General features: G+C 39.5%; 1 protein-coding gene across 8 annotated transcripts in view; it reads right to left on the reverse strand.

The window, feature by feature from the left end:
- ptprfa (protein tyrosine phosphatase receptor type Fa) overlaps nucleotides 1-13,942 on the reverse strand; it is a 351,362-nt gene that overhangs the window by 282,683 nt on the left and 54,737 nt on the right. For 6 of the 8 annotated variants that reach the window (XM_049479803.1, XM_049479804.1, XM_049479800.1 and 3 more), the window contains exon 1: nucleotides 10,143-10,589. The exons of 1 other annotated variant lie outside the window; for it this stretch is intronic. The gene's annotated coding sequence lies outside the window, so the exon portion shown is untranslated. Of the gene's footprint in view, nucleotides 1-10,142; nucleotides 10,590-13,942 lie in introns of those variants that run through there. One more of the 8 variants, XM_049479805.1, reaches the window with a different exon arrangement.

The following is a 13,942-nucleotide window of genomic DNA, read 5'->3' on the forward strand; positions in this document are numbered from 1 at the left end:
AATGTTGCTAGCAACATGATAGCATTGAACTCTATCCTGTGCCTTAGGACAGGGCAGGGGTTCGCAAACCTGTGCCCAGATTCTATGATGCTGAAAGTCAATCAATGGTTTGAACCGGTCAAGGAGGTCTTTGCCAAAGAGCAATGGGACGTTCTCCAATGGAGAAATGTGAATTGGATGGGTGAGGCTCATTGGACCGATGGCAACGTGCACCAGGGCTGCAGAATGCAGAGTGATACCAGTGTGCGAATATGGTTGAAGGTGAAGAGCACACTTTTTCAGAGGTATCTCTTTGTTGTTTCGGCGGGCTGTCGCCCTCACCTGGTCAAAAAGTGAATTTGACATTAAAGAAATGTCTGACCCCGTGTCCAAAAGAGCATCATACCCGAACACATCTTCCAGCCAGGTGGCTAGGTAGAATTTTGGTGTTGAACCTTTCTTGGTTAAGAAACCCAAGAATTGTTTAGGTGGTGGATCCTCCAGGCTGAGGGAAGGAGCTTCCTCAGTGTGGTTGTCTTCAGCGTCTGGCTGTACAACCAAGGCTGCATTGGAGTGGATGGATTTCGCACCCCCCCAAGCAGGTTGATCTGGAGCATGGACAATTGGCAAGAATTCAGATTCAGCATTGTCCTGCTTGCGTATTTCGTTACGAAATTGTCTGAGCAGACTGCCGTCTTTAGTGCTCAGGTTAGTTGGATATGTCTCATCCTTGTGCCCTTTAGGTGGACACCAACGTTTGTGGTGCTTTGGGCTCCTTCTCCTGAGCGGAGATTGAAGTTTGCTGGAGCTCTGTGCTCGAGCATGGTGCTGTGAGTGTTTGCCATTCCAACTGCGTTTTATCCTACCTTTCTTTCGATAGGAGGGCTTTTGGTCACTTTGCTTGGCCCAATGTAGGGACGAGCGACGCCAAGAGTGGAACACTCTCTGGTTTTTATGGTTTAACTGGGTCTTAGGTGGCATCGGAGCCTTGTGTGCCCCTTTTTGCTTGACGTGGGAGGACTGCTCATTAATTATCAGGATGTCATTTGACTCTGATTTTTTATTAATGTTTTGTTGGAACTTAGCAAATCCTCTGAGAGCCAAATCACGCAGCTGCCGGCTTGTTAGCGTACGAGGGCAGGCTGCGACTCCAAAAGAGCGACTGGTGGAGGGATGGAGGTTTCTCACGAACAATGTTTTGAAAACTTCCTCTTCCTCCATTCCAGGCTCATTTCTATAGCCGAAATAAGCTAGCCTGAGGCGGTGATAGTACTGTAGGGGTGTTTCCTGGCGACTCTGCTTAATTGCAAGAGCTGCAGCAAGGCCGGTTTGAACAAGGTGGTTGGAGAACTCATTCTCCAAAGCCTTGCAAAGAGCAGGATAATCTCTCTTAACCTGGGGTGGTTGGCGCTCAATGAAACGTCCAACTTCCCGACTAGAGGACACCTTAATGAGGTAGATTTTATCATTTACCGTGGCCTTGGGGAAACGGCGTAAGAAGAAGTCAATGTCGCGAAGATACTGGTGGACATCATTAGAACCGTCCGGTTCTGGTTCAAAGCGTGGGATGTTACGCGCAATTTTGTCCAAATCTCTATCAGAGGGTGCTTGAGGTAGCACAGAGGTCCCATATGGCTGGGAACGCTGAGTGAACCTTGGTTCTACTGGCGCTTCAGCACCTTTAAGGGAGACTAGAGGGAATGTATTTGTGGATGGTTGTTGCTTAAGATCAGGAACCCCAGGGGTTCCTGATTTACCAGCTGGATTGATGGGGGAGTCTCCCTCCATCATCAGCTCAAATGTTAACTCTGTTTGGTCTCGAGTTAATTTGACTGCATTGTTAGCATGTGCTAATTCAGTTTGTAGCTCAACCTGTCTTGCAATAGCATGTTTTAGTTTTTCCTGTGACTGAGCTGCAAGTTGGGTAGCTATGTTGGCTTCCTTTTGAAGCAGCTGCACTTCGGTTTTGAGGTCTCTTTGGTTAATTTCAGACTGTACAGTTTTGTTCTCTAGGTCTGCAACTCTATCATTTAAAGTCACAATCTCTGCTTGGAGATTTTGAATGGTTTTGGAGGAAGCAGCAAGTTGATCCTGTGACAACAGCAGTTGTTTCCACAGTATTAGGGAAATCGGATCCACTTGTTGCTTGCCCTCAAGGATTTTAGATACACACTCATTGAGGCTTTTGGCAATTAGTGCATGGAGACCCCCACTGTCCATTTGTTGGACTGGGATGGTAAGTCCTGGGGGTAGACCAGCTGTAAGCTCTAAAAGAGCTTTTTCGGTGGCACACATTTTGACTTACGTAAAGCACGTGGAATCAAACAATTTTGATGACAAACAAGTTTATTTTATGTTCGAGTCAATTAGCATTGTGCCTTTTCTAAGAAGAAAATCTGTTAAAAGTGGGCGACCTAAGGTTACAATTAGTAGATTAATTTTAAAAGAATAGTTAGATTTGTTGTCAGTGATGCTAGTGAACAGTTTAATAACTGTAGGGCACTATACACAATGTCTAAATCTAAATATGGGTATATTTATTAACTATGTACAGGATGGGAGAATTTAACTATGTATTAAGCACAGGTGTGCTGGGTATATGGTTGAGTAACTGATAACTGGATAGGTTTTTTTTTTTTTTTTTTTTTTTTAATGGTTAATTAATTAATTAATTTCAATCAGTTATTAATAATTGATCTTAATCGATCAATAATTAAGCTTTATTTATTTGAAGATGGTTGAATTAAATTGAAAATAATTAATTAACAAAAATTTAATTAACTTTACTTAATCAAATTGATTAAAATGACCAGTTAATTATTTTATGTTGTGATTAGTTACTCAATGGAGATAGCTATTTAGCTTGGTTCAATGTAACATAAAGAGTAATGTTTGAGAGAGCAGACCTGAAACTTAAATTTAACTATTTAATATTAACCGATTAAATGAATGCAGTTATTTGTTTACTTATTTACAAACCATTTAACCCCACCACAATGCAAATTCCCTTTATTAACTTAACAAAAAGTTTGTTTGAAATTGGCACCCTCTGGCGACAGAAACTCTAAATGCACTCTACAGAATGATAGCAATTACACAAGTACAACACCAGGTGGCGACACAGCTATATGGCTAAGTGGCTCCCTCTGGTGGTCAAACAAATGAAATGCACCTTTCTGCACTGTATGCAGTTAACCAAATCAAACACCAGATGGCGATGTGGCAGTGTACCCCCCCCCTAGTGGTGAGGGGTAGTAAAACACCCTTTGAGTTTGAGTGTAAATAGTCAGGCTGTCCACCAGATGGTGGCAGAGGCCGACTGGTGGGCGTGGTCACGCCCACCGATGATGCCACGTTAAGGACCGCCCCTTGGGTCTGGGACCTGGTCAGCAGATTTGACTGACTCAGTCGACTGTGAATAGCAGAGGAGAAGGACTCGGCTGTCCTAAAGTTTAACACAGCAGCAACACACTTCACAAGATGAGCAAAGAGGATTTACATCCTGGCGTGGTTAGTTTAATCACGCACACAATAGACTTCCTGCCACTCAGGGTGGTGTTACGTAAAAGTTAGCTACTCTTTTACGCACGTGGAAGTGTCCAGTACTGCAGGATTTTACGGATTTCGCGCAAAAACCGGCAGTTTTAACTGGAGCGCGGAGTCGATGAGCCGGAGATCCGCGACTCAGGGCTGCGCGAAGGCCTTATCAGATCAACACTGGCAAAATATGTCTATTTTACCGGAAACAGTTCGAACTTTATGTAAGTACACACGTATATACACGTATATACACCCGGGTTTAAGGTTACCCACACACGGCGGTGTGTCAACCAAGCTTATTTTACAAATAAGCGTAATGTTTTCAAGAGCGCTCGCATACCACACACACACACAGGGGACTGTGCGGGCGACGCACACACAGCGGGGGACTGGCCAGTCCTGAATTGTAAACAAAAACACGTGTAGAACATGTGCGTGGGTTTCTAACACGCTAGGTTTATGCAGTTAACTCCAGCTAGGCCAGCTAGCCAGCAGCTTACGCATTTAGCAATAAAAACAAAATACACTTTATTCTGCAACTTACAGCGCTATTTTCTGGAACTGGTTATGAAATGTGTATATTCTGGTCTCGCGGCGGAGAGCCAATAATAATCCTGCCCCACGTTGGGCGCCAATTATGTAGCGGCTCAGTGGTTTAATACCTGGTGCTAATTGAGATGTTGAAATATTTTTTTAATTGGGCGCCAGTTATTAAATTAATTTAATTAGATTAATCAATTAATTAATTAATTAATTAATTAATCAAATTAATTAATAACACAAGACATCTCAGGGTGTGGTTTCTACAGGTAACAGAAATTTTCATAACCAAGTTATCCAGAAAAACACACTGAAATGACAGGTTTTGTAAAATAAAAGTATTTATTAAATCACACAGATATGAGTAAATAATTCATTAAAAAGTCATAATGTAGCCATTATATATCAAATCATAGTGTAGAATAATAAATGAGAAATAAAAGAACAAACACGTTATAATGCTGACATGAAAGGAATAGAGATTAATAGAACTATTAAGTGAATATTTCTAAATAAGGGTCTAAGGCATTTTAAGTCTACGAAACCAATTCTTATTTCCAACCAAGCCACTCAAAATGAGTCATCTATACTAAAGACGCTCTATTAAAGACCCGACCAAACCATGACCAACAGACACCATCTGCCGAAAGATTAAACCCAGCTCTGCCTTACTCTGAGTTGTTGAAGTGGGCCTTGGTGAGTCCGCCTGGGTTGGTCGTCTGATGCTTCACCCCGAAAAAGGATCACGTGAGCCGGTCTGCAGGGTGGCTTGACTTCCTGTGTCAGCACGGAGCCCCATGAGAACCCACAGGGAAATCCCTTCGCTCTCAGGTGGCTTGCTGGTGGCCTCCGGACCGCAGGTTTCTGGGTTGGATCTGGCGGATCTCCTTTTCAGCTGTACTTTAGCTAAACTTAGATGGAATAATGCTTGGCTTCGTAGATTGTAAAATAACCTTAGATATTTTAACTAGGATAGCTAATATTAATATACTTGAAGATTAAATGCACTAGTCTAAGAAAACTAACTTAAGATGACTAAACTAACGGTCTATCCTTTCTCCATCTCTGGCTCCCTAACCTCTCTCCTCTAACTGTTTTCCTCAACTCATCTTCTCCAACTCCTTCTCTTCAACTCCAAACTGAACTGAACTGCAAACTCCTCCAACTGCTCTGACCTGAACTAAAACTGTGTCTGCCCAGTTTACTATTAGTCTCTGTGGCCTGTTTGGCCCCTGAGCTATGATTGGCCCTGTGGCCCAAATGTCTGTGTTTTGATTGGTCTAGGAGCAATTTCAAACTTTGGTGGGGATTCACAAAGGGCCATAAACCCCCCCTCCTCACATGGTCAACATGCTTCAGCATTTTTCTAATAGATCAAACCAAAAGAAACTCAATTAAACAGTGGATCAAAATACCTTTTTCAGCATATCAGTTTGTGAGGATAAATTCAGGAAACAAACAATCTTACAATTGAATCACAATAAATGTAATATATATATATTTTCCACAAACAGTTTTGTAATACTCAAGATAATCTTAGAAATACAATGATGGATGGTACTCTGTCAGAAAGAGATCAAGAGTCATGTTATTATTTAAACCCAATTAAATCACTTAAAAGATAATACATGGTTAAACCACTGATAACCAAATAAAGCTAAATTATCAAATGCTAATTAAACCTTGTTGATTCAGACTTGAATGTGTAGGAGAATTCAATCAGGACACATCCAAACACATATACCATATACCAGACACATATACCATTATCTAGTAAACATTCTATAAAACACCTTTTTTATATAGTCAATATATATGTATTTTAAGCAAAATCTTCTCAGTGAGAAATTCCTCCCCTTTGCTGAGTGTTTAGATAAGCGGTTGGCGTCGGAATTTACGATGGTGGGGGAGTAAAGATCTTTCTGCACCCCACAGAATTTGAGCCTGCAATGTTGAAAATGGAATCCCAAGCTTAGACCATTTCTGTCAACTTATTTCTTAGTGCTTTGCAGAAATAACTAGGCACAAACCCCTAAATTGGTACAACATTTGGTGAATTAACAATTTCCAAGGCATTAATTAAGTTTTGACACTCTCTTAAGTCCGCAGTCCCGTCCTAGTGATGCAAATGTTGCAAATGTGTTGCAAATGTTCCAAATGTTTACATTAACTCCGAGGTTTATGACTTGGAGGAATGTAAACAGAATTTTACCCTAAACTCGCATTTAGGGCTCTCGGGCGAGGCTGAGTGAAGAAATAGTCAGTAAATGTCATTTTGAAATTTAAGGTTGTTTGAAAAAAAGATTACTCCAAGGTTTTTTTAGAGTGTTCTGGGTTCGAAGTTTCCTTATAGGCCGTAAAGTGGGGGTAGTGTGTGTTTGTGTCCAAGCAATGAAGAAATCCTCTGGTTAATCCACTACACTCTAAATGTGGAAAATCTGACCTGTATGTTTGATCATGTCTGGAACATCCATACATCACTTTACTATTCATCTCCAACAAAGAGGAGAGGAAAGAGCTGCTGCCCATGTCCACCCTGCCCAAACCTACACGCTCCTCTCCTCCTCCTCCTCCTCCTCCTCCTCCTTTCACTCTTCACGTCTCTTTATGGGTTTGAATGAAAGCGTCCTGCATGTGGCCCTCCCTCAGAGAGAGGTGTAGGGACATGCAGAAAGAAAGCGAGGGAGAGAGGGAGGGAGGGAGCGAGGGAGAGACGGGAAAAAGGGTAAATGCTGAGTTTTTTGGAGCTGGATGGCGGGATTAGGAGAGACAAAAGCACGCTGAAAGACATAAAGACTCTCTGATTGAAACAGAATCACTCCCCGTGGACAGAGTCAGACACACCGGCCTTTTCACGCTGACTTCTCACCAAAAGACAAGCTTCTTCTTCTTTCTTTCTTTCTTTCTTTCATTCTTTTTTTTTGATGGACTTTTACACTACTACAATAAAGGTGTGCTGGGTTGAAATATACTGTATGTACTATTTATGCTTAACCCTTAGTCTAAAATTAGTGCTGTTTTTAGAGCTTTTTAGGGCTGGGTATTGAAAGTCGATACCAAAAAAAAAAAATGGCATCTTGTTCTCCTCCACCAGTCTTACACACTGCTTTTGGATAACTTTATGTCTTTACTTCTGGTGCAAAAATTTAAGCAGTTCAGTGTGGTGGTTTAATGGCTTGTGATCATCCATCTTCCTCTTGATTATATTCCAGAGGATTTCAATTTGGTAAAATCAATGAAACTCATCATTTTTATTAAGTGGTCTCTTATTTTTTTTGGTTTTTTTTGTCCAGAGCTGTATAACAGCAGACATTGTCTATCACTGACTGATTTCCATTACAGTGTGTATAAGATACATTGGAAAATTCTTTTAACAGAAAAAGAAAACAAAATTCTTTTTTTGTCCTGAAAACAACTGAAACAAAGTGCAGTTGCAAGTTGATGTGGTTTCCCAGGGGGTTGCTATGGATTTGGTGGTTGCAAGATTGCTAATTGCTGTAATGTGCTTGCTAGAAAGTGACCGCAGTTGTAATGTAGGCTGCTGCTATGTGGCTGCTGTGGTCTCCTAGGTGGTTGCTAGGGTTTGGCAGATAGATAGATAGATAGATAGATAGATAGATAGATAGATAGATAGATAGATAGATAGATAGATAGATAATAAGACTACCCTTATAAAGGGTTTATAAATGGTTTACAATTAGTTTATTAATGGTTACTAATTAGGTTGTAAATGCCTTAAAAATCATTAATAATCAGTTATAACACATACGTAGAAAAGGCCAACAATATAGATGGCTGGGGGTTCACTATTGGTCATTGTTGCCCTTTCTACGTATGTGTTATAACTGATTATCAGTGATTTTTAAGGTATTTATAACCTAATTAGTAACCATTAATAAACTGATTGTAAACCATTTATAAACCCTTTATAAAGGTAGTCTTATTTTAAAGTTGTACCAGACTATATATTGCCATATATTTCAATACAATCCACATTATATCCACATAAAATATCTCCTTTTCTTCATCCAAACACGATCCTGCTATGAACTGAAAGTTAAGAATCTGCACTTTCTCTGAGGGAGAAATGATTAGCGCACGCTTTTGTTAGCGGTAGCGATAAGAGCAACTTAACTAAGGGTTAATAACAGGCTTCATCCATGCTGAAGGAAACCTGCGTGCTCTGAGATAACACTCGAGCTGCTTTATTGTCACTCTGCTGTGAAAATCTGTTCCAGCATCAAAATGATGAAAAGCGGCAATCACGTAGGCAATCACCTCTGAGGACTAATTTACATATCATTCAGATTTAACAGTAAGAGCACGCTTGCTTTGCTTTGTGTTGCTTTTTCTCGGGAATTTCAGCTTCTTTAAAAACTTGAATCGTTCTGACAAGTAAGAAAAAAGCAGCAAAGGGTTTATTTTTTTTTTAATAAGTTAATTTTTTAGTAGTTAATCATGTGAGTTTACAGTATCTACATCAAATTGTGTTCCTTAGTATACAGTTCTGAAAAAAAAAATCAGATTTAACTTTTTATAGGTTTATGTTTGAGTAAAATGAACATTATTGTTTGATTCTAGAAACTACGAACAACATTTCTCCCAAAAATTCCAAATAAAAATATTATAGTCATTTAGAGCAATTATTTGCAGAAAATGAGAAATGGCTGAAATAACAAAAAAAAAAAGATCCAGAGCTTTCAGACCTCAAATAATTTGCAAAGAAACAAGTTCATATTCATAAAGTTTTAAGAGTTCAGAAATCAATATTTGGTGGAATAACCCTGTTTTTTTAATCCCAGTTTTTATGCATCTTGGCATCATGTTCTCTCCTCCACCAGTCTTACACACTGCTTTTGGATAACTTTATGCTGCTTTACTCCTGGTGCAAAAAAATCAAGCAGTTCATCTTAAATGGTTCGATGGTTTGTGATCATCCATCTTCCTCTTGATTATATTCCAGAGGATTTCAATTTGGGTAAAATCAATGAAACTCATCATTTTTATTAAGTGGTCTCTTATGTTTTTTTGTCTAGATCTGTATAAGAAAAAGAAAAGTTTATATTTCAGCAGACATCACTGACTGATTTCCATTACAGTGTGCATAAGATACATTGGAAAATTTATTTTACAGATGCTTAAAGGCACACATATCCATTGTGGGTGTTCACAGCAGTTTTATGTGGCTTTTTATATAGTTAATTTTGTTTTTATGCATATCATCCAGCCCTACAATAGTTTGATCACTTTCTCTTCTTTTATTCTTTACTTTTTTATTATTTTAATTGTTTTAATCTTAACTTTTTGCTTTGTTCACTGTGTTGTGTTTTATTCGCATATAGTTGTGATTTGTATTTAATGTGATGTCCTTAAAAAACTCAATAAAAGTCATATTTGTTTGTGAAGATTATAAAAACTGATGTCGTTTAAAGAAGCCAAAAGGAAGAGAAGAGAAAAGGTCAGTCAGCTTAGAGCAGAAACACCGCAGGTGAACTGTGATATTACTGTCAACGTTTATAGCACTTTAAACACAACTGTGTCTGTGTGAGTAAATGTGTGTGTGTGTGTGTGTGTGTGTGTGTGTGTGTGTTTTCACTGCTTGAAGAAGGAGTGAGTAGTTTACTTAAGGACAAAAAGCAAAGAAGAAAAGTACCAAACTCTAAACTCTTTTCTCACACTGAGAAAAAACTAAAAGAACGGACAAATTCCTGCAGCAGCGCACAGACCCTGCGGCTACAGTCAGACTGCTTTATTTCACTTTTTCACCACAAAAAAAAATAAGGGATGACCTGAGACTTTTTAAATGTCAGAGAGCCGCTAAAAAGTGGCGAAACGACCTGCAACAGCAACGAAAGCCGTCTGCGAACACTCAGCCTTTATGTGAGCCTGTTAAAATGAATGGAAATAAATAAATAAAGCTTTTTTCCAACTTTTTTTTCTAAACAAAGTGAATAAATATATAAAAAAACAGCCAAAAACGAGCAAAAAGAACAGAACGAGGGGGAAAAAAAGGCTGACGACTATACGACTATCTCTCAGAGATAAGAACACAAGCCCAGCTGAGTGTGAGGCTGAGTACTCACCATGTCAAGGAAAAACCTCCAGCAGAAACGTCTCTCTTTTCCCTCGTGCTGCTGCTGCTGCTGCTGCTGCTGCTGTTTCTTAACGATCAGCCCCACAAAAAAAAAAATCCTTTGTCCAGAAAAAAGAGGAGTTTAAAACGACCCAGGATCTGAAGCAGCACTATTCCAGCAGAACACAGGAAAACCAGAATGATAAAACTCTCTAAATCCAGTCAGAACGGAGCTGCTGAACGCGCGAGAGCGAGTGAACGAGAGAGCGAGAGAGCTACAGGTGGGCAGTGAGAAAGAAAGAGAGAGTGAGTGAATGAATCTGCTGCACTAATCCACCTGCACTCTGTGTGTGTGTGTGTGTGTGTAAAAGAGGCTGAAGAGAGAGAGAGAGAGAGAGAGAGAGAGAGAGAGAAAGTGTGTCTCGCGGGACGGGTGTGGGGTGTGTGTGGCTGAGAATGAGGCGAGGCGAGACACACACACACACACACACACACACACACACCGTCTCCCAGGTGTTGAGTTACAGCAGGCTTCCAGGGGATGGATTTACACTCCTCGGCCAATCAGAGAGCGGAGTGCCGGCATGTGATTTTTTTGCACAGGTAAATAGAATAGAATTGTATATAATTCAGCTAGAAATACGATAACATGAACATTTATATACTGATGTGTTTTATATTTATATATATATACTACACTGTATTCTTATACTACTGTAGAGTTTGAACAATATTCATATATTTTTACACTATATACTGTCCAGTTTATATACAGCTCTGGAAATATAAATAAATAAATAAGAGACCACTTAACAAAAAGGCATAAAGTTATCCAAAAGCAGTGTGAAAGACTGGTGGAGGAGAACTTGACGACAAGATGCATGAAAAAAACTGTGACTAAAAACCAACCGGGGTTATTCCACCAAATATTGATTTCTGAACTCGTAATGTGTTTGAGAGCATCAGTTGTAAAGGTGTGAAGAGGTAGAGTTACAGGTATACAGTGAATAGCTCTATTTGAGTAATGTTCTAATCCAGATTATGGCAAGGACTACTCAACTCAAAAGTAATAAAAAACTCATTGCAGTCTTAAAGACCATTTAAAACGTTTTGATGAAACTGGCACTCATCATGACTGGTTTTTAAGTCAGGAAATGTATGGGTATATGTTCCTACACTAGGCAATTTATTTATATATATGTATATATATTTTTTTTTTTTACACTAATGACTTTTATACTAATGAGTATTTTCAGTCTAAAATCAAGCTATGCAATGATTTATAGGCTTGCTGTTAGCGCAATGCTAACTGTGTTAATGCCATTAGTTAAGGCTAGTTATGAGGAGGCCGTGGTGCAGCAGGAACATGTTACAGTACATGTTTGTTTGAGAGAAGGCAGATAGACAGACTGGCAGCAGAGATGCTGTTAAGATAAAGCGCTGAAAAATGGAGCGTGTAAAGGGATCTTAAACACGGCTCGCACTGTTTGTCTTCGCTGATAAGTGTCGGGAACAGAAACAAGAAATGACCAACAACACCGCTAATACATTTCACACTGCTCAGATTCATCCAGCATTCAGCGTCTGATTATTACTCAGAATCAGAATAATGGAACACGCTCACGGCCCACAAAGAGACGCCATCAAATCAGATAACCGCCGCCTAGCAAATAAAGAGACGATCAATGAGGAAAGTGAAATGCTCATTGGTTCGTTTCAAACGGTCACTGAATAGCGAGAACCAGAGGAGCTTATCAGAATACTTCAGCATTTTTCACACGAGCGTATAACCGTGCGAATAATACTGCCACTGCAGATATACAGGGGTTGGACAGTGAAACTGAAACACCTGGTTTTAGACCACAATGGAAACAGGAGAGTTGAGGTGCACATTGAATTCTGCCGTGATTTGAGCAGCCGTGGTTTTATGTTTTTTTTGGATAGCACCCGAACATCCCTTTCAGACAGCTTCCTCTTACAGCATCCACAGTTAATCCTGTTGGATGTGGTTGGTCCTTCTTGGTGGTATGCTGACATTAGCCTGCTGACGATACCGTGTCTCTTGATGCATCACAAAGACTTGCTGTCTTGGTCACAGATGCTCCAGCAAGACGTGCACCAACAATTTGTCCTCTTTTGAACTCTGGTATGTCACCCATAATGTTTTGATCCAGAAAAAAAAAATAACTAGAAGAAAGATCAAGAAACAGATATTACTAGTTAAATGAAGTTAACTAAGACATTAGGGGCCCTATCTTACTCCCTGTGCAAGGCACGTCATGATCAGGTAAATATCTGGTGTATTTTTTATCTTGGCGGTGGAAAATACAGGTGCGCCACTGGCCGATTAAAACCCTGACAACAGTCAGCCAAATTTACCCTGAACCCTGAATTTCTGTTAGAATTGCACACAAACCTCCATAAAATGCAAACAGCTCAACAACATTGTATTCCACTGTGTGTTATAACCAGAGGAACATAAAGGTTATAACTTAGTGAATATAACGTGAACATGATTGAACATCTGATGCTATCCTGTGATTTCTTTTTTCTGAGATTTGCTGGCAGGCAGATGCTATTTTTATGTAAAGTCACAAAATGAAAATACCAAAACAGTTTTTTGATTCATCTTTCAGTGATTTCACTGCTGTTGCTCTTTAAAACTGATAGAAATCCATTCACTCAAACCACTTTGAAGACGGTCTGAGACGCATTAGTGCAACATGTTATAGCAGCGTTAAAAACAGCCTTCATTACAGCTGCCACAGTGTGTGTGTGTACATATGTATATGTGTGTGTGCTCTTTTCACAAATCAAAAGTAGCTTCTATCTCCTGCACACTCTCTTCATGCTCTAAGTCCTCTTTAATTTGATGTACTTCACACCTTTAAGCGAAAGCAGGAGGGAAATGTGGGAAATGTAAAGTGGGGAGTGATGGGCTGATAGAGACGGAGGAATAAAATGTGTCTACCTGCCTGATTTCAGGCATGAGGGAAAAAGCATGCAGAGAATTATTTCCCATCAAAATCCCTGCAGGGTGCTGACACACTGGGGATGAATTTAAACAGACAAATTAACGCAGGAAATGAGCCCAGACTATTCACTCTCACACACACACACACACACACACATACACACACTCTCAGTTAAGAGAAATCTCGAATAGATAAGCCAAGTATGCACACAAATACACAGTCACCTAATGGGAACAATAGATACAAAGCCAACAAACACACACACACACACACACACACACACACATTCCATTTAATGATAATACAAATATAACAACAATAGATGCACAGCGAGAGAACCATTGAACCCAAATAGTTTTAAAAGATTTAAACTTTTAATCATCCAAGTGTGACAGCAATGGAAATTGTCAGTAGCGTAGTGTGTGTGTGTGTGTGTGTGTGTGTGTGTTTGTGTGTGTCTGTGTGTGTTACTATTCACTACCTATCATAGTACAGACTCATGAAACCAGCAGAAACAATGGGAGGCAATGGGAATGTGGGTCGGACAGGAAATAGAATGTCAATTAACAAATGGGTAATTCAATATATTTTTATTAATTCATTTCTCATTTTTAAATCATCTTGATTATGATCTTTGATATCGATTCTTTTTTTTATAGAATTACAGTTGCAGTGCAGTTTTAAAGAGCTTGCCTTGACTTCCACACTTCCCCTGAACTTTTCTTTTCTAATGCCATTTCGGACAGTATTTTCTGTAATATCTATTTATAGCCTATTATCACCAGGTTCTGTCAAAATAATTACATAATCAACTTATGATACAATAAATAGAGAT

Source organism: Astyanax mexicanus, chromosome 5 (assembly GCF_023375975.1).
Source record: "Astyanax mexicanus isolate ESR-SI-001 chromosome 5, AstMex3_surface, whole genome shotgun sequence".
Lineage (NCBI taxonomy): Eukaryota > Metazoa > Chordata > Actinopteri > Characiformes > Acestrorhamphidae > Astyanax > Astyanax mexicanus.